At 43.9% G+C, this 26,980-nt stretch overlaps 1 long non-coding RNA gene across 1 annotated transcript; it reads right to left on the bottom strand.

The window, feature by feature from the left end:
* Nucleotides 1-18,185: 18,185 nt before the first annotated feature.
* LOC140247394 (uncharacterized) lies at nt 18,186-25,570 on the bottom strand. The gene is made up of 4 exons (XR_011902648.1): nt 25,478-25,570; nt 22,517-22,645; nt 22,235-22,385; nt 18,186-18,310 (listed from the first exon to the last, which is right to left on the bottom strand). It is a non-coding gene; the product is annotated as an uncharacterized lncRNA (long non-coding RNA).
* Nucleotides 25,571-26,980: the final 1,410 nt, after the last annotated feature.

Below are 26,980 nucleotides of genomic sequence, written 5' to 3'. Positions count from 1 at the left end.
TATGGGCACAGTTCAAACAGCTTCTGAATGAGCAGCATCTGCCCTACTTGCTCCATGCAGTCAGATGTGCCTGTGTTGTACAGAAACTAGGTTAAATGACAGGAGTGTCACTCTGAAAACCTTTATTTTGGTGTTGTTTTGTATATTCTCGGTTAAAACCTCGAGAGAGATGAAGCTAGAGAATTACAGAGAGGAATAGGTCTATGTCTGAGGTCTGTCTGAGTAAGGGCTAAGGCAGGAATCTGGGATTTGGACTACCATGAAGGCAAAAAAAGTACCAGCACTGGGAAAATAACAGAACCACAGCACAGCTGAGGCTGGCAGGGCTCTCTGGGTTGCTCTGCTCCAGCCCCTGCCCCAGCAGGGACACCCAGAGCAGGGTGCTCAGCACCACATCCAGGAGGCAAATTCCACAAATAAGCATTACTGCACTAACTGTGCTGGTGTTCATGTGGTTTATACTTGTCTGCTATTTGGGGCAGGTGAGCACCCTGGGTGCCACATGAAATCTCCCCACCACCAGTCAGATGTGATCCCCATCCATCACTCACAACACCCTTGGGCAGAGACATCCCCAGATGTGGACAGGGACCACCTTCCTCAAAGCCATGTTTAGCAACTCCCTGGGGCACAGCAGTATTAAAAATACTATTGCACACAGAAATCTGGGAGAGCCCTGAGAGAGCAGATCTGTAACCATGGGTGCATTACTAACACCTCACTCCTACACAGGCCAGATCTTACTCAGCAAACACGATACTCACACGGGCTGCTCACTCAACAAGGCTGGAAAAAGCTCTTACAGCTACAAGAAGGTAAGCAGCTTTCTCTTGTGATGTTGGTTTGGTGATCACGATTAGCACTGAGGAAGGGAGAGAGTGGTCTCTTGGTTTGTGTTAAAGGAAAATATTTCCATGTGAAAGGTGACCTGGAGTTTAATCAAACAGAACTTAATCTGAAAATATTGCAGCCCTCAAAGCCAGGCTGCAATCACTGAAGATGATTATCAGGATCTGCTGCAAATCATCATTTGCCCAGAGAGGTGGTGGATGCCCCATCCCTGCAGACACCCAAGGTCAGGCTGGACTGGGCTCTGAGCACCTGATGGAGCTGTAGGTGTCCCTGTTCACTGCAGAGGAGTTGGGCCAGATGGCATTTAGGGGTCCCTTCCAACTCAAACGATTCCATGTTCTCTGAAATCTCTCCCACTGACCCTCAGGTGGTAGCTATGAGAGGGGCAGTGAGCTGGTTCTGCTGTTTGTAATGCAGGATTTATGACGGATGCGGTGTATAAGTGCTGCCTGTACATTCTCCGTGGTGACGTTATGTCACAGTATTTGGGTTTTCAGCTGTATCCATAGAATGATCATCAGCACCAATTATGATGTTCATGGTCTTGGTTCTAGATTTGCTTCCTCCTCCAAGTTGGGTTTAGTGACATTAGCACATACTGAAGAGCAAATCCACCATCAGACCCAAAATATCCTCACACCTCCCTACCCTGCTACTTCTTCCTGAAAACCAGAAAGCTCTAACTGCTAAAGTGCTTGAGAGCAGGAGAGAACAAGCTCTGTCTGTTCTCCTTTGAAGCCCCAACACCAACCGCACAGATCCTGCGATACTAAAACGATGTTTACAATGTGATAACAGCGCTCTCCCCGAGCAAATGGCACTGGTAATCATAAAAGCAAACACCTTGGGCCATCCCTATTGAGCACAGCTTCCAACACTAGTCCCAGGGGAGCCAGGCTCCAGTGCTCACCCGGTGTAACGCATCTCCTGACCTGCACTTGAACCCACCACTTGCTGTTTGCTTCTGCTAATCTAAATCTGGAAGCGCGCTGTCTGGTCAGTAGCGTACTACCAAACCATTCAGCGAAATGCTCTAGATGCCATAAAAGCGTGCCTGTGCTTGCATGCGGGGCTGAAAATTGACTTGTAAAATATAGCCCGCGCGCTGCTCACAGCCTGCATCGCAGCCGGCCCATGTGCTGCTGTGCAGGCACCTTTGTGAGGCAGCCAGGCAGCAGCTGTGTGCATTGCAGACATTGTGGGTGGGTGTCTGTCTGCACACTCCACAGCTGTCCTGGCTGCCGTGGAAAGCGCCAGTCCTGCTGCTGGTGAGAGCTGCCCTTGGGCATGCTGTGCTCTGCAGGGCTCTGTGGGATCCTTCCGCCTCCTGCGGGGCTGCAGAGCAGCAGGATGCATCTGGGAGTTGTGCCCTTGTCCTTCCCCAGCCCTGGGGCTGTGGTGTACATCAACCCTCAGTGTGCAGACCTTTACTGATGGGTTTTTTGTGCTAAAGCTGTGTGTGCGTGTGTTTGTGATTTCAGCATTTGTAAAGGACACTATTAATCCCTCCATAAATTTTCTTGTTATGCGTTGGGTAAGGAAAACAACCTTTGTTTTTTATACCAAAAATTGCAGAACCACAGCACGACTGAGGTGTGAAAGTACCTCTGGGTTCCTCTGCCCCAGCCCCTTCCCCAGCAAGGACACCCAGAGCAGGGTGCCCAGGGCCACGTCCAGTTGGCTCTGGGAGATCCCCAAGAGGAGACCCCACAGCCCCTGGGCAGCCTGTGCCAGTGCTCCGTCACTGCACAGCACAGAAGGGCTGCTGGTGTTCAGAGGGATCCTCCTGTGCTCCAGTTTGTGCCCATGGCCTCTGGTCCTGGCACCAGGCACCACTGACAGCCTGTCTCCAGCTTGTGGCACCCTCCCTCAGGGATTTATGGACATGAATGAGATCTCCCTGAGCCTCCTCTTCTTCAGTTGAGCAGTCCCAAGTATTTCAGAACTCTTCATTTCCAGTTTCATCAGCCCATCAGGGGAGGGAATCCTTCAACTGCCTCTGTAGCCAGAGTCCAGCTTTTACCTGCCCAGTGTCAGGAACATGAGCCTTCAGGAATGCATCTCATCACAGCAATTCCAGCAGCACTAAGGGTTGTGAAATATGTGGCCATGAATGCCAAGGATCCCAGCCATCAAAGAATCATAGAATCACTAAGGTTGGAAAAGACCACTAAGATCATCTAGTCCAACCATCAGCCCATCCCCACCATGCCCACTAACCATGTCTCTCAGCACCACATCTGCACATTTCTTGAATGCCTCCAGGGATGGTGGATCCACCCTCCCTCAGCCTGTTCCAATGCACTCTTTCTGAGAAGACATGCTTCCTGATATCCAACTGAACCTCCCCTGGTGCAACTGAAGGCCATTCTTTTTCATCCTATTGCTGTTACCTGGGAGAAGAGGCCAACTCCCACCTTGCCATGACCTCCTTTCAGACAGTTGTTGAGAGCAATAAGGTCTCCCCTGAGCCTCTTCTTCTTCAGACTGAGCAATCTCAGTTCTTTCAGCTGCTCCCCATATGACTTGTGTTCCAGACCCTTCATGGCTTCATTACCCTTCTCTGGACATGCTCCAGAGTCTCAGTGTATTTCCTGTAGTGAGGGACCCAAAACTGAATGCAGTACTCGAGGTGACCTCACCTAAAAGCAGCTGGAGTCACTTTTCCTATTGACTTCCAGTGACTGCTGCATCCCTCACTCAATGAATAGCAAGGATCCCTATAGTATAGGCAAGGAAGATGTGCACACAGACATCCATAACAGTTTTGGGAGTATATGCTTGCGTTTAGGTATTTCTGGCTTTCTAGTAGAAGCTGGAGTTCTCCACACATTTTTGAAGGGTCATTTCTAGGCTGTTTTTGAGTTTCTGAGCAGAACCCCCATTTCAATCACCCTGGTGAGAAGGCATTATTTTTCAATGTGAAGTGTTTTCTTTTTGGTTGTGTTTTACATCAGCATGTGAATAACTTTAAACAGGCTGTTTCTGGGCTTAAACATCACACTTACTTAGTTTTTAAGCAGGCCCATGTACTTTGCTTGTTCTGATCTTCAAATCTTCATTACCACTGCCAGTGTTCAAACCTCAGATCAAGGAGCAGTGATTGCAGTGAAGCAAGTGAAGGTCAAGCTACCTGACCTCGACTAGTACATGACCTGGTGAGTAGCAGCACTGCACACAGCAGTGAATGGAACTGGATGGGCTTTCAGGTCCCTTCCAACCTAAACCACTCTGTGCTTCCAGGATTTTATGATGCAGCTTCGGTGCAAGACATTGAAACCATAGTTCTAAGGCATGTAGCATCATCTGATGAAAAAGAGAACAGCATTTCTTGCAGGGTTAATATCATGTTGAAGGGGATTTTTCTAGTCCCGTAACAAGTGGGGAAAGGTTGAAAAAGGAGAAGGTTCTTTTAAAAAATCCTTCGCTGGTGATTTTTGTGTTGTTTTTTTTTCACATCATCTTGCCCTTCTCCCCCCATCAGAAGTCGCAAAGAGGGGCAAGCACAGGGAAGGTGTTAAGGATGCTTTCTTAGCCATCTCACCCCCCTGGCATTTTCTGGTGCAGTGAGGATATCTGAGAGCTTCAGGGCTTGGCCAAGGGGATCTAGACGTCTTCAGGGAGCTCATTATCCTTGGAAGAAACCAATTAAGAAGTAAAATGAAATAGGTAGATCAGCTCTTTCCAGTGTGGCTGTGGTCTGGTGATAGAAGCAAACCTGAATGATAAATCACATACTGTATGAGACTAGGAAAATATACACTTTATGGAGAGTTGCATGCTAAGAAGTGTCCAGAAACAATTACTTTTATTGCCCATTGAGAACCATCTATCCAAGAACCAACAGGCACTGGAAGCTGTTCCATTGACACTCTGCAGTCACCCACTGCTCTTATCAGGCCTTTGCTCCCCTCAGTGCAGGCTCTTTTGGGGCCCTCCTATGCTCCCAACTTCTTAGATCACAACAAATCCTTTGTATTTACAAAATCTTTATTAGACTCCAGAGGCCATGGATAAAGACAAAAGACCATAAAAACATCCACAGGAGGTTGGACCAAAAGTCCCCCCAGCCCAATATCCTGTCTGTAATGCTGGCAATAGCAGATGCTGAGGGAAGAGCATAAGGCAAGGGCAAGCCTACAATAAAACTACCACGATATACTCTGTCAGCCTCCAGTGATTTGCGGGTCAGGGACTTCCTGACCCAGATAGGGTATGTTTGTGTTTGAAGGCAGAGAAGGATTTGAACCTCTGTTCCAAGCATTTGTGTGCTACAGGAAAAAACACTTGACCCAGCTGGAAAGAAATAAATGTTCATTATAAACACAAAGCTGGCGGAAGCAGACTCAAAGGCCATTTCCAATCCCAAGACATGAGCCCCAAGGAAACACTCAGCTCTGTAATGCTCAGAAGAATCTTTAGCCCTGAGAAACTCCTGGGGCAGGGCTCACCAGGGCCCTTTGTCCTCCCCGGTGGTGTCCAGGAGAGAACAGCCAGGTTGAGTTTGGATACAGTTTGCCAACAGCATCCTGAGTTGCATCAAAAGAGGGGTGGCCAGCAGGGAGTGGGAGGGGATTGTCTCCCCTCTGCTGTGTCTTTTTGAGGTCCCACCCAGAGTGCTGTGTCCAGGTACGGGGGCCCCAGTACAGAAGGATGCAGAGCTGTTGGAGCAGGTCCAGAGGAGAGCCACTAAGATATCAGAGGGCTGGAGCACCTCTCCTATGAAGAAAGGTTGAAGGAGTTGGGCTTGTTTAGCTTGGAGAAGAGAAGGCTCCAGGGAAACCTCATTGCAGCCTTCCAGTGCTTGAAGAGAGCTTACAAACAGGAAGGGGAGTGATTTTTTATGCAGTCTGACAAGGGACAGGACAAGGGGTAACAGTTTTACGTTGAAAGAAGAGAGATTTAGGTCAGATGTTAGGAGGAAATTCTTAACTCAGATGGCAGTGAGGCACTGGTACAGAGAAGAAGCTGTGGGTGCCCCTTCCCTGGAGACATTCAAGGCCAGTTTGGATGGGGCCCTGGGCAGCCTGAGCTGGTGGGTGACATTGCCAACAGCAAAGAGTATAGACCAGCACATCTGAACACTTCCCATTCAGTCATTCAGCCAGATGCTAATGGTTCTTCCCAGTAGAAATAGCAGGGTTGGCAGGTGTTTTGTTCAACAATCAGACCCACGCACTCCCTAGCACCAGAATTTGCAGGTGAACCATTTCTTGATCCAAATGCAAGTATCTGGGAGCAGACAACACCAGGAGGTAGTGGTGAGATCAGGGTGAGGGGATTGCTCAGTCTGGAAAAGAGGAGGCCTAGGGGAGACCTTGTTGCTCCCTACCGAAAGGTGGTTGTGGCGAGATGTTACCATCTCTGGAGGTGTTCAAGAACTGTGTTGATGTGGCATTGAGGGACGTTGTTAGTGGACGTAATGGGAATGGTTGGTGGTTGGACTGGATGATCTTAGTGGTCTTCTCCAACCTTAATGATTCTGTGACTCTACAGAGGCCAGAGAGTGAGCTGCACCCTTGTGCTTTGAGCACATGCTGGCAATAGGACAGGGCCAGGCACCCACAGTGAAGCCCTCCATCACTCAAAAAGGCCAAGCAGACATCCCCCTGTAATGCTTGGCAGGCCCTCCATGCTTGCATGAAGGCACAGACGCTCTTCAGAGCCACGCTACTCCACTGCCTGCCACCACAACCCCCACAGAAATCATTTCCTGTTTTATTTTTACACTGTCATAAGCTGCTGCCAGCATGGGTGTGGGGTTGGGGGCAGGGAAGAGGTGCCTGGACACACATTGACAGGGGGTCAGCAGGATGGTGTGTGGTGGAGGGAGCCAGGCTCTGTCAGTGGTGCCCAGTGCCAGGACCAGAGGCCGTGGGCACAAACTGGAGCACAGGAGGATCCCTCTGAACACCAGGAGCATTTCTGTGCTGTGTAGTGATGGAGCACTGGCACAGGCTGCCCAGGGGCTGTGGGGTCTCCTCCTTGTGGATCTCCTAAAGTCAAGCAGCAAGAGCCAACACCAGAATTGTCATCCCTTCTGCTTACAGTAATTGTAGCAGAAAAGTCAAAAAAGGGAACTTCAAATGGCAAATGGTGCTAAATGATAAGCTAGACCAGCTGCATTACTGCCAACATTGCCTTCTCCTCTGAGTTCTGGCTTCATGTTCAACTTACACTGGAATAAGTCTGCTGCTCCATCATACCCTGCCATGTTTGTTTTGTGTTCTTTTTCAATTTCCCTTGCAAACATATGAAGCGACTGGCACAGGCTGGGGGAAGTGATGGTCAGATCAGAAGGCAGAACTGAAATTCGGAACAAACCAGCTGCTGAAAATTGTTTCACAGGTTCTGGAGCAAACTGCTCCGCTTCACTTAGAGGCCACTGTGCAACACAGGGCCTGGCTTTTCCATGGGGCAAAATGGGCAACGCCGGGCTGTTTTGTTGTTGGTTTAGTGCAGTCAAATCATTCTTGAAAAGGCAAGGGCTTTTTGCTCAAAGAGGCTTTTTTAACATTCACCAGCCATCCCTTCCTGCCGCCAGGATAGCTGTAAAATTTGGCTTTTTTTAATGCCAGAACTCGTGTAATTTCCATGGCTGTGAATCAGGACGTCTTCATTCTTGTGGCATGTTTTTCACTTTTATGAACACTAATTTCTCTGCATTTTCGGAGCGGTGACTTTAGCCACAGCGTGGCTGCTGCGAAGTTCCCACGGCTACCAGTAGGACTTTTATGTGGGAAATCTGTGGGCAGCAGGGAGCCTCCCTGCTTGTATCAATAGGAACTTCCCAAGCGCCTCAGACTGACATTTTCTCAGCCCCGGATCAGAGCACACATGCTCTCATTTAGAGCTCCCTTCTCCGAAGCTGAAGGACATGTGTGATCATTTTAGCTCCGGCAATTTTCTAGCAAGCCTCTTGCACACAGAGAAATCCTGTACAAATGGGGTTTTTCCTCTTCAGACAGCAGAAACCCCATCCTGCAAACTGCTGAGCAGGGCACCAAGGGGTGAACACAGGAGATGCCAGCCAGGGCCACATTGACCCCAGGCCCCCATCATGTTGGAGACCATGGAGGAAGTATATAAGAGTCCTACCAGTGTGGATGCTGCACTGCAGACCTCCCCTCTCAAACCTTCTGAATTTTGGGGTGCACGGAGCATCCCTCCAGTGTGCCTCAACACCACAAAGACATCAGTTTTCCTTCTTTCTATCTGTCTGCTGGGGCTGTCAGACCACCGCCAGCAGTCATCCTGTCCCACAGGAGTTTCTCAGCCTTTCGCATCACAGCCATGCATTCCAGAGATGACCAGACACATAAATACATCTTCTGTGCTTGCACACTCGAGGACTTTCTGCAGCTGGCTAATAAGAGCATGTTAAAAGCATATATATTGCCTCCACCAGTCAAAAAAAAAAAAGGTTGAATTTTTGTTCTCAGAAGACAGAAATGCAGTGGGAGGGCAATGGGCAAGCTGTACAGCTTTGGATTTATTAAAGATAATATATTGCAGGGAAAAATCAGCTGTGGTGGGACACTGTGTTTACTGGATGTTTAGAGAAGACCACACAACCCACAAACACGACAGGACCACGCTCAATGATCGTATCTCACTATCACTTCCTATTTGCAGAACTGTAATTGTGGGAATTCTTACGGTCCATAATCACTAAAAATGGATATCTGAACTCAGAAAGCAGGGAGGCAGAAGTCCTCAAGGAATTGTTTTCCACTTCGGTTAAAAAATAAAAAAAAATAAAAAATAAAAAAATAAAAATAAAAATAAAAGGCTGAATTCTTTATCAATGAGAGATGGCCCAGTTTTGCAGCTTTAGGTTTGGTAAAAGAAACACCTGGTTGCCTATCAGTAACAGGACAGAGTCCGATGAGAACAGAGGACAGGTTGTCACTCGTTTATCATGTGTAAGAATTTCATTGGTGCACACATCGTTCCAGTGCAAACTGGTAATAACTGCTCAGGGTTGCCAGAGGAGATGTGGACGCTGCATCCCTGGAGGTGTTCTTGGCCAGGTGGGATGGGGCATTTGGGCATCTGGTCTGATGGGAGTTGTCCCTGCTACATGTAGCTCACAGGGTTTGAAACAGAAAAGAAATGGGAAAATGTTTGCTGTTGTTGCAGCCAGAATAGGCAAGGTGTAAATGTGGTGAGGTCTGCGGCAGAAGCTAGTAACTTCCTCCAAACAAGATATACTGGGGGGGAAAGAAGTAATAATAATAACCTTTCTCCAGCTCCAAACTATCATCTCTCCATATCTTGATGGCATTTGATAAGCTTTCAGAGTAAGTCAGAAAGAAAAATATGTAGACATTACTGCTATGGCAAAAATCCTACTATACACCTTCACCAATGGCTGGTGCAAGAAGACCAAAATGTTTCCTCTGATGTTGTCAAGTGGCCCAGTTCTGTAAGGTGGCTTCAGTGTCTGTGTATGCACATCCATGCCTTTCCCCTTTAGAAAGCTGCTAAACACCTTGTCCAAGCAATCTAGATGCAAAAGAGGTCTCAAAGCAATTCTTTTCTAAAATCTGTGTGAAAATGATCAACAAAGCAGGAGAAAATAAACACATGATGTCTACAAGTGCCCCAATTGAAAGGAAGGCTGCAGTGTGAACCTATGTTACTGTGTCACCAAGATCACTGGCAGCGGGAAGGAGCCATAACATTTCAACACAGAGAATGGCATCAACAACAGCCTGTGCTCACCCATCATACAAACCCATAGCACTCCAGTAGTCGTGATGTGTGAGCAGTCCTTTATTGACATGAAGAACACATTCACAGAATCACTGAGTTATTATGATTGGAAAAGTCCACTACCTTGTCCAACCATCAACCCATCACCACCATGGCCACAAAGCCATGTTACTCGAGTCCAGAATATGAAGCTGGAGATGGGGATTTGCTGTTGAAAGGAGCTAAAAAATGAGAAATGTGACCAACAAAAAGAAGGAACAGCAAAAATGGGATAAAAGATGGAGGAGAGCAGAAGGTCAGCAGGTTGGTCTCACTGCAAAACTTGTAAAGGCTTCTTGGTGTCGAGTCATGTGAAGGGAAAGTGGGTGGCTCTTGAGACACAGTAAAAATGAGAATTAACTCACCTACTAAATTCTCAGTCATCTTCCTCTTACAACCACTGCCAGGAAGTCTGATTAATCAGTCTCAGTTTAAACAGAATTAAAAAAAGAAAATACTATGCAGTGTGGTCCATGAGGAAACCATGAATTTGCTCTTTTAGTAATTAAAAATGACCCAGCAAGTTTTCCATCATCTCTCATCCTCCACTCACGTACATGGAATATACCGCATTCTCTGCCCAGATAATCACATTGTTTTGCCCACTCAGATGAAGTTTCGTTTGGTGAGGTGGTTCCCCAAATACCACTTATTTTTCTGCTGAGACAGTACTGAGTAAAACCTTTCCATTGATGGAAGAGTAGAAATGTTTTAACTACTTAACTGGTCATCTTTTGCAGATTTCTATGGAAGATAAAAGAAGTTCATTGCCACTGACAACATGAGATGGATATTTTGCTGAGTATGACTATGGCTGACAAAATGTCCACCCCGAGTACACTGCAGTGGGAGACATGCCTCACAGGTTTGTGTTTGACTTCTTGCTGGACAAAACCCGTGTACTTGTACAGCTCAGCTTGTGCTGTGCGAGCTTTGACTTTCAAGGCCAGATTGCTACGTATCGTCACCTTTGGATATTATTAATGCATCTCCTTCACTGAATGGGAGAAATATCATTAATATCTGTGTCTTGAGAGTTCTCCTCCAGATCATGCCTGAGGCATAGTTCTCAAGGCACTGCGTGGGGAAAGGCTCCACCACATTTAATCCCCTGGAGTACTTCTTCACACAAGTCAGTGAAAGTAAATCCAAAGCAAAATGAGCAGAGGAGGCAGAAATGAGTCTGCAGGCAAAACCCCAGTGAGTCAAAGTGTCCCTGAGAGACTACATCAAATTGTGCTGGTAGAGGTGAGGCAGCACAAATGCCATGAGGAAGGTTGGGGCTCGGTGGTGTCTGTGAGTGTTTCTTTCAGACATGAGCACAGTCCAAAATCTGAAGTCCATACAAACCTCTTAGTCACTCTGGATCCGGCTCTAAGAGAAGAGATTTTGGCACTGAGTTTGAACATACCAGAGCGGCTCAAGCCATTGACCTGGTGGCAGTGGCACAGTGGAAAGAAAAAGGAAGCAGAGCTGAAGAAACTTCTGAGAAATGTAAAAACAGTTAACTGGACAGGAATTGAACAAGTAATCAGACATGGGCATTTAGGGCTGGAACTAGATGATCCTTGAGGTCCTTTCCAACTCAAGACTTTCTATGATTCAAGTCATTCTATAAGGATTAAGCTACTGGACAAGAGAAAGCATACGCTTTAACAGTGTCTGAAAATGAAAGACATCACGGAGTTAATGAAATTGCACATCTTTGTTACATAACAACACAACTGAAAACAAATACTGTATGTGGCCATCTACTGAATTTCACCAAGACTAATTTCATGTTCAAAATCACCAGCCTTCGCATGCTATCAGACAGAGAAAAGGGAAATCAGCACGCTCTTTTTCATGTTTCAGAACAAAAGCACCAGCTTTGAAGCACTGCCTTTGTGAAAGAAACAGTTGTGGCCTTCTAAAACAAGCTTTGCGGTACTGAAAAGGTTAACTAATTTGGTTTCCCTGATAAGTTTATCTATGATCAGAACTGAGTCATACAGAAAATACTCCTACAAGATTTGACCTTTTACTTGTATCCCACACTGAGATAATATTATACTTAAAATGGATATCAATAAGAACTTTGTTTGAAAAACTATATTTAAAATAAATTACTTTTAAATAACAGAAACTGTTTTCAATTAGCCCTGTTAAAGGAAATCAACTAGAAAGTTATGTATGCTTTTTTATTTTCTTTATATAAATTATACCCAGGAGTCCTATGATAGCAGCACTATACAAACTATGCACTACCTTTATATTTATTTCTTATCAAAATAAACTTAACAAATTAGATTTGTTTTTACAGCACTTTATATCCAATAATGACAATGTTGTATTGGTCCCAGGATAAAAACAATGAAAGTAGCAGCTGAATGGTATTTTTATTAAGAGTTAACAAAAATGTCCTGTGCAAACACAGTGTATAAAGAAAATTAATTCCATAATTCCTTACGATGAAGGCGTCCCTCTCTTTTTTCTTTTCTTGTTTCTCACCATATCAATCTCATTTGGAAAGATCGTTTTAAGGGGAAAACTTTAAGTTTTAGCGTGACTTACTCAGCAAAATGATATAGCCAAACTTAAACATTGCTGACTGCTACGATTTAATATTAGGACCTGGCAAATGCTTTGATAACTTAATACTTAATACTAAAACTTAAAAGAAAACTTGTTTGTCACCGAAGATTTTGAGAGCTCAGAAGAAACATAATCTAAAAAAAATAACAGAGCTACAAATCCAAAAGAGAGGTTTCTTCTTTTCCCCCATTTTTTCCGTTTCCTCTACCTTGAGCTGGTTCCTCCATGTGAGCGCATTTAGAGGCCTTTTACTGGTGGCAGATTCAAATACCTCCGAGATATTCACCATACAAACTCAGCAAAAGTCCACGTTTTCCTCCAGCGGTGGAAAAACGGCGGGGCTAATAGGCTGGGGATTGTTACTAAAAAGGAGTCCTTACACCAAAACATAAACAAATAAATAAATAAAACAAGACATTGTTTAGAACATATGGTTTGCTGCTATGAAGTTAACAGTGGAAAATCTCGTTACTTTTAATTTTATTCTGTAGTGGGATTGTTTTGTAGACCGAGATGAATCTTCTCTTAAGCAGAGCTTCTCTTCCTACCTTGCAGCATTCTACTCTGCAAGCTGCTCTTTGCTTTGCGCAGCTCGCCTTGATGTTTCAGGTCAAAGTGCTGAATTAAAAGAAGAAAACAGATTTTTAACCACATGTGCCTCTCGTGTGCCATCCTCTCCAGCTCTTGCTCAGACAGAGGACTGTCCCAATGAAGACCCTGGACTGAGGGTGTTCTCCATGCAGTGCTATGAATGTATCTGCTCCTACTGAAAGCACCACTGGGGCAAATAAGGCATCAGAGAGATCCTGATGTCACCCCTCTGCAGGAAGCCCTGTGAAGAAGTGAGTTGTAACATGGGTGGATGGAACAGAGGTTCTGGAGTTCAAAGTGGACAGAGTAGAAAAGAGAAGATTGTAAAGGTTTCTGCATTGAATTTCTTGCCAAAGTTTGGAAGCCTCTCATCTGATTTCTGACTTTGGATTGAGGCTACAATGATTTACAAGACTAGAGGACCAGATGTGCAATTTGAGGTGAAAATATTGCCAAGGCAGAAGCCTTGCTCAGAGCTTAAAAGCTTCTATATACATACATATGTATGTCCTACTTACTGTGACTCAAATCTGAAACTCTTATGGTTTAAAATACTAAGTAAGATTCAGGGTCACATAACGTTTGCTTTCCATCAACAGCCCAGTGGATTTCCCTGTAACATATACTTGCACATGACAAGGTGCACTCTTGTGCTGAGGTGAGCCATCATATTGTAAACTTCACTTGCAATACAATCCTTATGTAACTCAGCTTGTGTATTTCCAGATATCCTTATATTTTCAAGTTCAGCCATTCCCCTGGCAGTCAACACTTTTCAGGACCTGGTTTGTCATGAGAATTTGACATCTTCTCCCTGAATGAACAAAATACGTGCACATAAGATCACTGATGAGATACTGTATTATATATATATATCAGATACTATATTTCTTTCAAAAATCTCCCTAATCCTCACTTCTTAACAAAGCTGCCGAAGGCTGAACTCTACATCCACATGATGACTTACCCAGCCCCCTGCTGCCAGGGCCTCGCTTTTCCGTCAGTGGTCATTCTGGGAGCTCAGGAGGTCAGTCTCTCAATATTTTTTTGGAAATCAGAGAAGGAAATGGATCAGCTGCTCAGTGAATACAGGTCTTACGGGGAGGGGCTGAGGAAACTGGTATTGTTTAGTCTGGAGAAGAGAAGGCTCAGGGGAGACATTATTGCTCCCTACAACTGCCTGAAAGGAGGTCATGGCAAGGTGGGGGTTGGCCTCTTCTCCCATGCAATAGCGATAGGATGAGAGGGAATGAGCTCAAGTTGCACCAGGGGAGATTCAGGTTAGATACTGGGAAAAACTTCTTCCCAGAAGGAGTGGTAAAGCATTGGAACAGGCTGCCCAGGAAGACACTGTCCCAGGAGGTGTTAAAGAACTGTGTAGATGTGGCACTGAGGGACATGGTTAGTGGGTATGGTGGGGATGAGTTGGTGGTTGGACTAGATGGACCTAGAGATATTTTCCAACCTTAATGATTCTATAATTCTGTGATTCCACGAAAGGAGGAACCCTGATTAGTCTGAACTCCCAAACACTCAGCAGTGCTCTGCTAGAAGTAAGTTGCATTGTACGGGCACAGTTCATATGCTTGTTTCTAGCCAACTGCACTATGGTTTTTCAAAAAGCTAAAGCAAAGCAGAGGGCTGTTCATTGCTTCATTTTGAATAAAAGTGCCTGGGGAGTAGGCGTCTGATGTTTGTAGTGGCATGAGCACCTGCAGTTTGTGGGCTTGCAAAGAAGAGCAGCAGATGTTCAGCATCTCTGCAACATCAGGCCTTGAACTGAACACACATGACTTCAAGGATGACCTTCCAGGGGTGCTGTGAGTGTCTCCTGCCATTTCGGGACTGGGTGCCATTTAGAGCATTATCAGAGATTTAGGAAATGAGTTCAGAGCTGGATATGAAAACACACGGATCATTAACAGGACCTGATCCAGGTCTATAAATATCTGAGGTGTGAGGGGCAAAGTGGGGAGGCCAGACTCTTTTCAGCAGTGTGTGGAGACAGGACAAGGGGAAATGGACAGAAACTGGAGCATAGGAAGTTCCACATGAATGTGCACAAGAATTTCTTTATGGTGAGGGTGACGGAGCACTGGAACAGGCTGCCCAGGGGGGTTGTGGAGTCTCCTTCTCTGGAGATATTCAATACCTACCTGTGCGACCTGGTGTAGGGAACCTGCTTTGGCAGGGGGGTTGGACTCGATGATCTCTGGAGGTCCCTTCCAACCCCTACAATTCTGTGATTCTGTGATTGTCTTAGAGATGAACGAATGTTAAATGTGACCAGGCTGAGACAGAGAAAATTTCATCTCTTGACTCGTCTAAAGTACCAGCTGAGACTGAGAGCAAGTGCTGAGACCTTGCTGACGGTGATGCTTTGGAGCTGCACTACCAGTAGTGAAACCAGCTCAATTTTGACATCTACCACATGTGCAATTGAAAAGGTGAACTCGCAAAATGGGGATTATTTTGAGAGCTAAGTGAAACTAGCTTGTTCAGTCTGTAGAGCTCTTGGGTTCACTTTCTTACATTTTGCTTTGTACAGTTCTATACACCAAGAGTTTTGCTTTGAGTTTTAGGTTCAAACAAAGCAAAACTGATTGCAAACCACTGTATGTTGATTTTTCAGATTGAAATTAGGTCTCACGCAGAAATTTTCAAAAGCCAAAGTGCAGAGCCTGCGTTTCAGCCCAGGCCGTTTCCAAGCTGTCAGCCTGAGGTTCAGAGCCAAGCTTTCCTTACATGCACTGATGCTGAGAGCTGCCTCCTCTGTGCGGTCCCACATCCACACAAAACTCCCTAAAATCGCCCCATTTTGCAGTTTCTTCCAGGAATAATAGGTGAAGCCATCCCAGCATTGTCATATTTAACTAACATCAAATAGTTTCAAGTTAGTAATTGTTGCCTTCAATAGATTTGTTTCTAGCTAAGTCCATGAAAATTATTACAAAAGCACATAAATCCCGAGCTACAGTTAGCACTATTTTCTGCTAGAATGAAAGCCGCATGCTTACCTTTATTATAACAGACATGTCTTGCCAAAAACAGTAGGGCAGAATGTCCAGAAACACCCTCCTGAAGAAAGCTTTGAAGAAACACCTACTTAAACACACTTCCAGCCTTTATTTTATCCACTTTGCACATTTATTTTCTTAGCAGCCCTCGAGCCCAATGGTTAACACGTTGGATTATCGTTCTTACTGGCCACAGAAAATCATTTCTGTCTCACTTACAGCAGCACTTATTATCATACTTCCAAGCTCATCATTTAACTTTCCACTGTATTAATAACCTGGGCTGATTTTACCCAGCAAGCAACCTAAACCTTCTGACTTTGACAGAAACCTTGTGTGCTTATTTCTCTTTCTAACCATCAAAGAAGGTCACTGAGCTACTCGAGGTATCAGCATTTTTCCTGTGTGATTCACTCACACCAAGCAAACCCTCTAGACCAACATTTCTTCCGTTTCTGAATTCATACTTAACCAATAGGATCAACAGGTCCCCTTCTCCGTGGGTGGTGATAATGTCAGTACACCACTGCCCAAATAACCTTTCTCTATAGGGAAATGCTAACATTTAATTCTTTAAATTCAAACCACATGTATTTTGGTCTTATAACCGTACTCTGCATTAACTGCCTTTTGTTATTAATTTGTATCACTAAAAACCTTAATGAAACCGGTTATTTAAATTGGAAATGTTAAGTGCAGTAGACATCTAAAATTCGGGTATGAGCTATAATACATCAAAATATTTAAATAGTAACTAAATATTTTACCTAACCATTGTAAACACATTTGCAGAATTAATAATGACACAGCCCTGCGTATGTTCAATGTAAAGCCACGTCTCCAAAGAGCTGTTCACTTCAGCCCTTTGCAGGGAACATAAGCAACAGCCGGAGAGGCTTTTGAATGGTTTCTATCAGTTACCTTCATCTTATCCAGAAACAAAAAGTGCCATTTAAGTACTGCATATGTGAGTCCTCCGCTAAGGAGAACAAATGACATGTGGGTTGGCCACATGCTATTTTCCTCCCGATGTTCTCTGAAAGAGGCACTGCCACTGTATGCATTCCTCACAAATACTACCATGGGGTGACCACAGACACACAGCTGGCAGTGCAGGGCAAATACTGCCATTCAGGACCAGGACTCGGGGACTCTTATTGAGACAACAGGAAAACTAAATCGTTCTTCAGCAAAATGTAACACGACTGAAAGTATTACCAAAAAAAATGAACAGACAAAGTAGGTCTTAAAAATTTGGGGGGAGGCAGGTGAATTTTGAAATTTCTTCAGTATTTACACATATGATCTAGATAATGGTTGTGCCCATCTGTGCTTTACAGTACGTTTCATGTCTCAGCATAAAGATGCGTTACTTATAGAACCTTAAACTGCAGATCGCAGAGTTTCGACACCAGCACATTATATCTTGAATTGCCTTTTTCAAAGCATGCGCTACCTCCCAGGTGCAAATTTGCACCATCTTCTTTGTTTTTTAGATAGGAATTCTATAACTCATTCCACAAGCCAAACAGTTCACTACCCAGCACCAGCTGGGAATCTTCCTCTGGACTAAAATCAATGAATCATAGAATTGCTCAGGTTGAAAAAGACCTTAAAGTTCATCGAGTCCAACCACAACCTGACCGTACTACCCTAACTAACAGCCCTCTGCTAAATCACGTCCCTGAGCACCACATCCAAACAGTTTTACCGTCACCATACAGGGATAGTGTCTCAACCACCTCCCTGGGGAGCCTATTCCAGTGCTTAACAACCCTTTCTGTAAAGAAGCGTTTACTGATATCCAACCTAAACCTCCCCTGGCACAACTTGAGGCCCATCTTTCCCCATTCAGTCTGAAGGAGCTCACTGGGACCGGTAAATCATATGAAAAAACAGCAGTCATTGGAGGTGGCTGCAATAACAAGAGGCATCCTTGGAGCTTGGTCACAGATTTCAGGATGCTTAGGTTGCAGCTCTCTGTGGCTTCCTGTAATTCTTTCCCAACTCACAGACTCTCAGTTATATTATTCCCAGTCCATAAAATGCTGTCTCACACTCTGGGATTTGGTAAAAATGGTCGAAATACCATTGTTCCCTTCGAAAGAGACAAACCAATCCTGGTTCTATGTAGGAGTGTTCCTGCACCTTCCTCCTGCTCAGACTGCTGGCATGAGTGATGCGAGGAGAGTATTTGTTTCTCCCCTCACACAACCACTGCCGCTGTGCCACCAACTAATATATTCGAGGTTTTTAACTTCCCTCCTATTCAGCAGACCATCAAAAATGAACCTGATTAGCATAGCTTTGTAATTGCTGCGTGTATTTCCCTAATTCTCTGTAGCTGAGTGCCTGGTACCTGAAGTTACCACTTTCTTCATCCAAATTAATTTGCTGCATCATGCCCCAACCTGAGGAATTATGCTTACTTTTTTCAGGCTTCCAACACTGTTGAACCTCAGACCACTGTGTTCTTGCTGGGAAGCCCCTTTTTCTCAGTCAGAGCCTGCATGCATTATCTGCAAGGGAAAAATGGACTGTTCAGTGCCCCAAGCCTTGAACCTCACAGCTTTCTTCTTGTGATCTCCGGCAGCATCAGCAGCTCCCCACCCACACACGGGTTCAGCTCAGCCACCTTAATTCAAAACAGACCTTTGATGGCATCTTGTTAAACACAATAACCCTCTACTTGCTAGATATGGAATTACTTTCCTGCTCCTACTCCTCGTTAAGCTTGGATAAAACACCTTAGGTGGAATTACTTTCACAGCTGTGCCACCTTTAATTTTGTTAAGCCTTTGTAAAGGTGTATTGTGGTTTTTTTTATGGTGTTCTTCTACAACATTATCAAAGTTCAGATGCCTGCAGGAAGGTACCCAATGCCCTCTGGAGCAACACAGAGCATCTGCAGCACCTGTAGTAGGCTGACAGTGACAGTGTGGGACCTACAGGAGATGTGCACCACTGAACTGTCAGCAAGAGGCCAGCTGGGATTCCCCAGGGGCTCCAAAGAGACACAGGAGGGCTACACTTAAGCACGTGTATCTCTATAATAAAGTATAAAATAAAGAAAATGAAATAACTAAACAAAAATTGATATGATCATTTAACTAAAAGCTCGGAAAATAACACTCGAAAGATAGAATTTTCACTTTGATATACAGGCTAAATCCCATACCTTGCCATATAAAAGCCAGTTGTAGATAATCACTGCACATCGTTCAGGTCCTGTAAAAATAAAGTGCATAATGCAATAGCTAAATTCACTGCATTTTGATACACTTTTAGCTTCACGTTTCAGAAGACTGATACATTTTTAAAGTTAAATACTGAAAACGATAATTGCTTTGAACTGTTCTAGAGTGAAGTTTTTAATTCTAAGTTGATGTGCTATTTTTTCTCATTCAGCAGAAGAGTGCTTTATACCGTCCACAAGAAAAGCATTGTGACATTCGTACTTAAATAACTTATTGAAAGAGGTATGGATGCCTATGGAACAATTATTTCCCATCGCTTCGTTGTAAGTCCAAATTTTGAAAACATAAAATTAATTCACATCTTAATGTATTCCTCAGAGACAAACCTTGGAGATCGTTCTCATCTTTCCCTTGGATAAATTCCATCCAGTACCTAAAGGGAGCCTGCAGGAAAGGTGGGGAGGGAAGTTCTCTTTATTGGAGAGTGTAGTGACAGGACAATGGATAATGCCTTTAAAGTAAAAGAGGGGAAATTTAGATTAGACGTGGGAAGAAATTCTTCACTGTGAGGGCAGTGAGGCCCTGGCACAGCTCCCCAGAGAAGCTGTGGATGCCCCATCCCTGGAGGCACTCAAGGCCAGGTTGGATGGGGCCCTGGGCAGCCTGAGCTGCTGGATGGCACTGCCCATGGCAGGGGATTGGAATTGGATGGGCTTTGGGATCCCTTCCAACCCAAGCAATTCTGTGATTCTATGAAATTTAGGCTGACAGACAAAAGACTATAATCATAAGAGCTATAATGGGTTGGAAAAAACCTCCAGTGGAATACAAGGTGGGCAGTACACCTCCTGCATATATTTTACAGCAAGTTTGGTTTTAACATCCAGAAGACCAGACTCAGAGGACCTTGATTCCTCAAGCAATGAGCCAGTGGTGTCTTGATTCTTCATAATTCTGGCGCAGCTTTCTCGGTGTGGTTATCAAAATTATGCTCTTTATATCAAAGGAATCTGCATCTAATAGTGAGGCGAACACTTAAGGGATGACAACTATTAAAATAGACATAAAGTTTTATTTATAAAGTAGAGAGTGAAATTCTACTGTTCTTTAGTTCAGGCTCAATCTGAAGCAATTCTGCCGATTTCAGTTGTTTCAATGAGTTTACTTCAAGCTTATATCAAAGTAAACGAAATTTGCAATCATCACCTTACTGTGTATGCCCTTTGGGGGAACTACAGCCCAAAGCCCATCATACAAACTGATGACTATCACTATTTGATAGTCATCATGGGAGGAGAGTTCACCGTGGTGAAGGTGACACACACAACTGCAAAAGGCAGGAGACAGCGTTAACCAGGCATTATTGGTTTGCTTCAACCATCCTCTTCCCTCTGTTCATTATATGGCAGGGTTACACAGTGCAAAGATTCTGAGAAAATATCCCGACAGTTTGCTTCAAAGCAGACCAGCCAACTTTGTCTTGGTTTTCATTTGGAGTAAAGTATCCTTCAAAAGCTGTCTTTTAAAGCAAACTTTTTCTTTTCTTTTTTCCTGTCACAGCCAAATTCTCCGGTTCTGGGATTCACAATATTTTCCTTTTTCCAGAATGACACCTGCTGGTGGGAGAAGCGTGGATGAATTACAGATATTCTGTGGTTCAATAGCAGCTTAACCTAACCACGCTTTCTAAGCACGCTCATCACCTGTGCCCACTAAACCATTGATAATAAAGATCTGGAAATGTAAAAATACTATAAGGAGCAACGTAGTTTTTAAATCTTATTTAACATTTGCTCTTATTAAATCACAAAGATACCATCCACCGAAGCAATGCTTCAGTGGTGTTTCAGTGTCATATCCTAGTACTATTTTGGGAAGCCCACAGCATGGATATGTCAGATTGAGGTGAAAGCCTGAACGAAATCCTTCCTATCCTATGCAAAAAGCTTGCTGCGCTGCTTCAGAGCTTTCAGTGTGAGTAAAACCAGCTGCTAGCGCTATTATTGATGCTTAACACTCCAAAAGATTAGCATCTCAAAGAGAAGCATTATGCACATGTCCCTCAACCGGTATACGAGGACATAGCTAGGAGAGACAGAAAGCAAGCTGTACCTTTGCCAAAACGATGACAAATGCCCCTCAATATGCCAAGCAGCATTAGGATCTGTAATGGGCTTCTGGACCTGCAACACCTCTGTTGTCTGGGGCTTCTGGAGAAGACTCCAGCTATAATGGAGCCAGACTTGAGCTTTTCAGGCTTTCAGCACATTCACCACAATATTTCCAAAAGTGGTTTCCAATGCTTGGAACATCCTCACTGGGGATGCACAATTTTATCTCCTTTCTCTGAGATGCTAACTACCCAAAGTCCCCTGTAATGGCAAGCTAAAGGACCCTTAAGAGGCGCCCAGGACCCTTAAGAAAACCTGTATATTGGACTACGAAAAATCTAGAAATCTGAATTATTGAAGCTACTCTCGGATAATTGCGGACAGCAACTTGTGGTCATGTCCAGAATCATATTTTGAGACCTGTATGATTTGAGCCCAATTTATGAAGAAATATTTGTGGGGGTGGGGGAGGGAGAAATGTCCAACTAAAAAGAAAACTATCAGAAATTCAATTCAGAATTAGAATTCAATGAATTCTTTTGAATTGTTTACAAGGCACACATAGAATCACAGGATCATAGAATGGTTTGGGTTGGAAGGGACCTTTAAGATCATCCAGTTCCAACCCCCTGCTGTAGGCAGGGACACCTCCCTCTAGACCAGGTTGCTCACAGCCCCATCCAGCCTGGCCTTGAATGCTTCCAGGGAGGGGGCATCCACAGCTTCTCTGAGCAACCTGTTCCAGTGTCTCACCACTTTCACAGTAAAGACTTCTTTTCCTCATATCTAGTCTAAATCTACCTCCTGCCAGTTTAAAGCCATTTCCCTTCATCCTGTCGCTCCATGACCTTACAAAAAGTCCCTCCCCAGCTTTCCTGTAGGCCCCTTCAGGTACTGGAAGGCCACCATAACGTCCCCCCACAGCCTTCTCTTCTCCAGGCTGATGAGCCCCAGCTCTCTCAGCCCGTCCTCATAGGAGAGGTGCTCCAGTCCTCTGATCACCTTCCTGGCCCTCCTCTGGACCTGCTCCAACAGCTCCATGTCCTTCTTGTGTTGGGGTCCCCAAAACTGGACACGCATTCACACGTGTTCCTCTTGAGTAAATGACTAAAATACAGATAACGTTATGGCATACCTCACTGCAATGCCAGAAGGCAAATTTCTGTGATGATTAGAGAATTAGGATGCAACTTAGGACCCTTGGCTTGGATTCCTGGATTTGTCACTGGCCTCCTATATAGCTCTGAGCAGACAGCTTCACATCTCTGTTCCTCCAGTTCTCCCATCTGTGAAAAGACAATAACATTTTTATGTTTTGTGATTTATGAAGATAGTTATGTGACGGATTTCCAAAGTTTGCTTTTATTTTGGAAAAATGCAAGCACATGAAAAAAGGGGTATATTGCTGTAAACTCACTGGATAATGGGAGACACATGAGGCTGTTTTCTTCAACAGATACTTTGGAGATAGAGTTTCTTCAGACGTATTCCTTGTAAAATTCATCGTATCCAGCCAATGGTTGCACATACTTCTGGTTTTAGAGTCCTTGTTTGCCATGGCAAATGAAATGCATGCATGTTATAGAAACAGCACAGAATTCAAATAAGCCTCTGCAAAAGGATGAGAGCTTTGAATTTGGTCAAATTTTCCTGCTCTCTTAACTCTGCCTATTGAATTCACACTGAATGGAATAACCTTAGCATTGGATCTACTTTCACATCCTTATCTTTTTACTCCATCTGGGACATTCTGAACTTCTACCATCAGTGGTCGCCAGCTTACCAAATACTTGTCCCAGAAGGACAAATGCTATGTAACTGGACATCAGTTACCTAGCACCAACCTGAACAGCACTGCTTCTGCACAGAGAAAGTACGAATGCTCCAGAGCACTGCATATAATTGTACTTCCCTTTTTTATTGCCTTTTTTTTCGCCTTTCTACTCTACTTTCCTTCATTTAGGTTGTTTGCCATTTTATTACCCTACCCTGAACGCCAGAATGACAGTCATTGATTCTCCATCTAAAAACATATACTTTCAGCCAAAGCATCATATATTTTAAACTCTGTTAAGAGCAAAACAGAGGCAACCCACACTGACGTCTGAATCCACACAGGATCACTAAACACTGCACACTGCGCAGGATGCAATATCAATTCACTGAGAGAAAAATACATAACGACCGCACCCAAACTAGCTGCAGGTAAACTTAATTAGAGAATTGCAGCTTCACTACTCTTCCTCACTTCCTCTCTTTTTACTTCACTACTTCTCTCCCTTCTCCTCAGAGGAAAAGACATATCGAACACTTTGCTGTACCACAACAAATTTCTCAGTGAGATCCAGCAAGGTTAGATTTACAAGATGCCCTTTTTCCATCAAGTCAAAGTTCCAGATTTGCACATCATTTTCACTTCATTTGCTCTCTATAACTTCCTGAAGGGAGGTTGTAGTGAGCTGGGTGCTGGCCTCTTCTCTCGCGTCATTAGTGATAGGACCGGAGGGAATGGTTTCAAGCTGCGGCAGGGGAGATTCAAGCTGGACATCAGGAGGTATTACTTCTCAGAAAGGGTGGTCAGGCACTGGAATGCACTGCCCAGGGAGGAGGTGGAGTCACCGACCCTGGGGGTGTTCAAGGAACGATTTAATGTTGTGTTGAGGGACATGGTTTAGTGGGAGCTATTGGTAATAGGTGAACAGTTGGACTGGATGATCTTTTAGGTCTTTTCCAACCTTGGTGATTCTATGGTTCTTTTCTTTTTTTTCCCAAAATTAATTATTTTAATACTTCTCTCTGTTTACTATGTACATTCTTTCTCCTCCAAGATCTGTTTTAAAGAATTGTGCCCTTGATTTTTACCCAGATTAACAAACCTGCTCTTATCCCAGTGACTTTTCCCTTCTTATAAGACACTCAAGCATGTGGTTTCATATACCTATTTTGTCTGAATTCTGGATTAACAGCTGCCCCACTCCACTGACTAGAGTGTCCTGACTTTGCCCTACTTCTTCATCATTTTAGCCCAGAGATCCAACACAGACTGATTTTCATGATTGTATTTCATCTTGCCCTTGCCTTCACTTCAGAGGAGCCTTCCTCTCTTCCTCAGTTCCTTATATGTTGATTTTTCTTTAACAGCCATGGTGTTCATCAAAAGTAAGTCTAAAATAGACTTTTGGTTAAGTAGTCGTTTGGTGACTTTATAGGTACATGGGCCCTACCTTGAGAAGTAAGGCCCTACTTCTGCGTGTCTTTCACTAGAGATCACAGAATGAATCAAGAATCATAGAATGGCCTGGGTTGAAAGGGACCACAATGATCATTCAGTTTCAACCCCCTGCAATGGGCAGGGTAGTCAACCACAAGACCAAGCTGCCCAGAGCCACATCCAGCCTGGCCTTGAAATACAGTTACATCTCTGTATGAGATACAGATGAGATACATCTAGGAAATATAAATCTTCCCAAAATATGTCATTTCCACTTGTATTTATTCATCTGTGTCCTGATTATAAGCATAAAATGAAAGCTGCAGCAGCAATCCTGAATGATCCCTACTTGTTCTAACTGATGTTTCTCAAAGGAATTTTAACACGAATTTTGTGTTCAGCCTGCAACAAATCTGTTCTTTTTGTTTGTTTGTTTGTTATTTTTTTTGCTTTTAGAAAGCCAGTATGTAAGATTTTCAACTCACTCCCAAAGCACATGCGTCACTAGACAGCACAAAACCCAGGGCTGCTGGGCTCCTGGCTGCCCTAATGCTGATGTACCTCAAAAAAAGCAGCTGCCCAGCATGAGGAAGCCTCAGAGCTGGATATCCAAAAGGGGCAACAAGTCTGAGGATTTGGGAGGCCTGGGGAGGAGAACCGGTTAGGTTTGAGCCTTCAGCAGCTTGGGAGGAGGGAACTGGAGAGCTACAAACCCTCTTCACACATATGGAAGGAACTGGCTCTGCTGAGGCAGGGTGGGAAACCAAAGTTATTCCTTTCTAATGGTGGTGTAGATTTTACCCACCCTAAAGGTGAGCTCACCCACTGTTACATCCCATTGCACCCTTGCTCAGAGCATCCCAAAGGCTGGCCCAGCAGGAACCCAGCTGTCCCCTTCTGCTCCCTTGGGGTTTCACTGCCACACCTCAGAACACCAAAGCGGCCCTTTCCAGCCCTTTCCCATTGGGAACTTTTTGACGCTGCTCTTCCCTACAGAGCAATAGCATTTCCAGTTACCACTAAAATATGTAAAACTTTCACAAGCGTTAAAAATATGAAGCAAGAGCAGCATTTCAGCCACCAAATGAGTAATACCTCTGAAGAAGACTTAACAAAAAGTTTGTGGGAATTTTTGTCTAACTTTATTTACTGCTACAAATTGCTTACCAGATCAAGCCTGTTCAGTCTGCAGTGCTTGTTATGCCAGCAGAAAAACAGCTTTAACTCTGAAAGTTCTTTTTTTCTTGCAGTGTACTTTCACTCACTTTCACTAACGCGATATGAAAACGATGCCTTGGGATTACAATTGCGTGATGGAAACTTTTTACTGCACTTGGGTGAACCTTAAGGGAAAACACGTACATATATACTGTGAATATTATGTGGATTTCCAGGAACCCTGTCAAAATTCTCTCATGAAACAACATTAAAAAAAAAAAAAAAGACAACTAGGAAGAAAACAGCTTCATTAACTTCTTCCATTACTCACACCAAAGGGTAGATGTAAGATCAAAACCAAAAGCATTATTTTCAAAAGCCTTTTGAAAATGTGGCTGGGTTTCCTACCCTATTACTTCTGTGAGCCGTGCAAACAATGAGTAGTCCGTGATCTTCTGAGCATCAAAACACCACCTAAAGCAGCAACGTCATTCCAGATTAGGTCCAAAATGCTGAATTGTTTAATCCACGAACAAACCACAACGTACTTTGCTCATACATCTGCAAAAAAAAAGAAAGAAAAAAAGGGTATGATGACACAGAAAACTCTCTTTGTGGTTTTTTGTATATCATCCTTGCCACTTTCATAATTAGAGGACATAGGCTACCATTAAAGTCAATTGCAAAGTTCTCGTTGACTTCGGTAGATGTAAACCAGGCATTAATATTATGCTTTTCGGTTTTCTTGAGGTTTAAACACCCCATAAAATAAATTTACAGATGAACTAGTAAATGTACACTTACAAAGAAACCTCCTAAGGAGTCCCTGAAGCCATATTTTTAAATGCTGCTTTTCATTTGGTTTCTATCGACCAGATTAAGGGACTGTCAAACAAGGGTGCATAGATCAAGAGCCGCAATAAGAAATGCTGCAAATACACCCCAGAAGTCTAATCTCAAAAATATCATTTGACATACTTGACAAAAAGGACTCAGAAGAGAGTTTCGTGTTATGTGACATGCTTCACGAGCGCAGAAAACCCTATCTATTTATTTATCTGTCTATCCATTTCACTGATCTGTAAATGAAAACATGTACAGTAGACGCAGCAATTTATTTTTTTTTTCCAGGAACCCTTTCAAAACCACTCACATAAAAATACAAGAAAAGTTAATTGAGAAAGAGAGTCTGACCGATGAGAAGTCAGAAACACTACCATCCGGAGCTGACGTTTTCTTCTATACAACTATGTGCCCATTGGGCATTATTTTTGATCTTGCAGACTTTCCACATGTAAAACTCCAATTGACTTCAGTGCAAATGAATGAACTGCAGGATCTAATTAAGCCTGCTGAGGTTTGAAAAACAATCTCATACGCTGCCTGAACATTTCCATGAATTACAAAGATTTTCAAGATACTTTGCCCAGCTCGTTGCCAAATAAGCATTTGCAAATATTTGGAAGGATAATGTGTAAGTATAAATATAAGGTGAGCATTAGATGATAAACA

The sequence above is a fragment of the Excalfactoria chinensis genome, chromosome 1 (assembly GCF_039878825.1).
Source record: "Excalfactoria chinensis isolate bCotChi1 chromosome 1, bCotChi1.hap2, whole genome shotgun sequence".
Taxonomy (NCBI): Eukaryota; Metazoa; Chordata; class Aves; order Galliformes; family Phasianidae; genus Excalfactoria; species Excalfactoria chinensis.
The sequence above is the reverse complement of the archived record's forward strand: the minus strand, read 5'-3'. Positions and strand labels throughout refer to the sequence as shown.